This window comes from Micromys minutus, assembly GCF_963924665.1.
Source record: "Micromys minutus genome assembly, chromosome: 4".
Lineage (NCBI taxonomy): Eukaryota > Metazoa > Chordata > Mammalia > Rodentia > Muridae > Micromys > Micromys minutus.
Window position 1 is genome coordinate 13,756,428 of NC_137973.1, and position 2,088 is coordinate 13,758,515.

A 2,088-nucleotide genomic window follows, 5' to 3' on the forward strand; every position below is an offset into this window, starting at 1 on the left:
CCCAACTCTTTCCAGAGCCAGTGAGTTTTCAGGTACATGCCCTGCAGTTATCTCAGCTAGACTGAGGAGGCATAGGATGAAAGAGACCACAGAGACCTCCTGCCCCAAGGGCTTGCACTTGGTGACACCAAAACCTTCAGGAATACCCAATCTAAGTCTCTTGGGTCCTGGGCACTAAGCACTACCCATCCAGGTACCTCCAGGTCCTAAATAGGGAGTGGTCCAGAAATGGATCCCTTGCAGGAAGGAATGCTTCCTCTGGTGGTCTTCACGGGAAGTCAGCGCTGGTCCAAGACTTAGCACTGCCCATGGGGAAGGAAAAAAAATACCAAAGAAAATGCAGGTGACAGATGAGCTTCCCGCCCGTATCTCCACAACTGTTTCCCCAGTAGTCTAAACGTGGCAAGGAAGCAAGAAACCTCTTCTTCTGGGACAGGTCAGAGCCCCGATGCAAGTGTAAAAAAGTCGAGGCTGGTGGCTGTGGAGGTCTCCACATGGATGGTCTTTGTCCGTCTATGTGCTGGCCATTACACCGTGGCCTCCAGCATCTCCAGGAAGAGTTTGTGCATGGACGCCTTGCCCGGCAGTTTCACACTGTAAAAGTGTTGCACGGCTTTGGCTGCCCTCTGCCTCAGCAGGGGCAGTGCCAGCAGCAGCTTGCCGGCCCTCCGTGGCTCCTCATGGCGCTGGCTCAGCTCATAGTCCTGCAGCGCCTTGTGCAGCAGGTCCTGAAGTTTCTGTACCAGCCTCCAGGTTCTCGATGTACATTAAATGTGAGTTGGCGAGGGCCAGGGCCTTGAGCACCACAAACTCTTCCTTTTCGACCTTGAGCTTCTTGTACCTGCGAACCAGCTGCGGGATGGCTCTGTAAGAGCTCCAGCAGCCTTACCCAGCGGAAGTGTTCCTCGTCCATGATAGCGTCCTCTGCATAAGCCAGCTTGTCATTGTAAGGAAACGAGCAGTTCAAGATGCCCAAAACAAAGATTTCCAACCAGGCACGCTGCAGCAGGCCCATCTGGTCAAGAGAAGTCTAGGATGAGCTTGGCCCAGCTACTGAGGAACACGAGCTACTCATCTGCCAAGTCGCATAGAGTAGTCAGGGCCTCGATATCTCTCTGTCAGGTACGTTGTCAGGAGGCATAGCATACAACTTGTCCGGCTCAGCCACCAGTGGATAAGAGATAATCTTAGCCAATGGCTTTTTAGCGGGTGGGGAAATCTGTAAGCTCGGGCAGGGGCTGTTCTCCGAATGCAGCCATCGTCTCTCGGTCAAGGCACACAGCTTCCTTCAGCATCCCTACTTTGAAGCATTTCATGAATCGGCAGGCCTGGCAGGACTTGAGCCTCCGTTTGGGGATCTCACATTCGTCTGTGGCCAGGCAGCTGTACTAGAAGTTTCCTTGAATGGTTCTCTTGAAGAACGCCTTGCAAGCCTCGCAGGAGGTAGCCAGAGGCAATGTCCCCGCACACAAGGCACAGGAGCTTGGGGATGGCATAAAACACGTACTCGCACGTCATGACCGAGTCCTCCATGATACCACTAGAACAGTCCTGGTAGTTCCTGCGGCTCTGGTTGCCTCCCAGCCCCGCCCCTGCGAACATGGGCGGCGAGTCCTCACCCTTGGCCTGGGTGCCCAGGGCCATGCCAAAGCCTCCGCTGGCGCCGTCCGACGAGCCGCTGGGGCTGTGGTGGCTGAGAGCATCAGGACCCCAGGACATTGGCTCCGGGGGCTGATACGGCTCCTTCTTGATGAAGAAGCAGCAGCTAGAACCCAGGTGCCTGTCTTCCAACGACTTTCGGTACAGCAACCTGTGGACACAGACCGTGGGAGTGAGTTCTATCTGCTCCACCATTGTTTACAAACAAAATCCTATACATTGGCTGCCGCATCCAACACAACAACAACAACAGAATTAAAAATATCTCTCATCCCAAACAGTAACTCGTTATAATGCTGAATGAAGAATGGGTTTACTAAGACAGTTTCAGAGAAAGAGTGCCTCGCACCCAAGCTGTTCATCATAATGTCAGTCCTGTGCCCATTTATCACATCCAGATCCATCAGTTAAAAAATCCCAGACAACACA

At 53.4% G+C, this 2,088-nt stretch overlaps 1 pseudogene across 1 annotated transcript; it reads right to left on the bottom strand.

The window, feature by feature from the left end:
• Positions 1 to 527: 527 nt before the first annotated feature.
• Positions 528 to 1,854, bottom strand: LOC308419612 (steroid hormone receptor ERR2-like; annotated as a pseudogene). Its single transcript has one exon. The product of its transcript is annotated as a steroid hormone receptor ERR2-like (transcript).
• Positions 1,855 to 2,088: the final 234 nt, after the last annotated feature.